Here is a 349-nt window from a genome sequence, read left to right as displayed (position 1 = left end):
GCTAAACAGGATATCTCAGCAATAAATGATAAGCATGGTGTAAAATGTTGTGAGAATGCAGGAATTAATCTGTGTTTCAGCAAATMTHACCAATCTCTGTATACCTCCGAAGCCTCACCTAACCCTACTGAATTGGARGATTTTTTTAAAGATATTAAAATCCCTTCACTAAGTTCTGATCTATCTAACGAGTTGGAAAGAGATTTCTCTTCAGCTGAGATGAACTCTGCCATTAAAAACATGCAAAATGGAAAATCTCCCGGACCAGACGGTTTCCCGGCAGAATTCTTTAAGAAATTTTCGGATCTACTTTCTCCCGTTATTATCAGTTTTTGAGGAATCCTTAGCT

The sequence above is a fragment of the Austrofundulus limnaeus genome, unplaced genomic scaffold (genome assembly GCF_001266775.1).
Source record: "Austrofundulus limnaeus strain Quisiro unplaced genomic scaffold, Austrofundulus_limnaeus-1.0 Scaffold87, whole genome shotgun sequence".
In the NCBI taxonomy this organism is placed as follows: Eukaryota; Metazoa; Chordata; class Actinopteri; order Cyprinodontiformes; family Rivulidae; genus Austrofundulus; species Austrofundulus limnaeus.
This window is presented reverse-complemented; position numbering follows the sequence as displayed.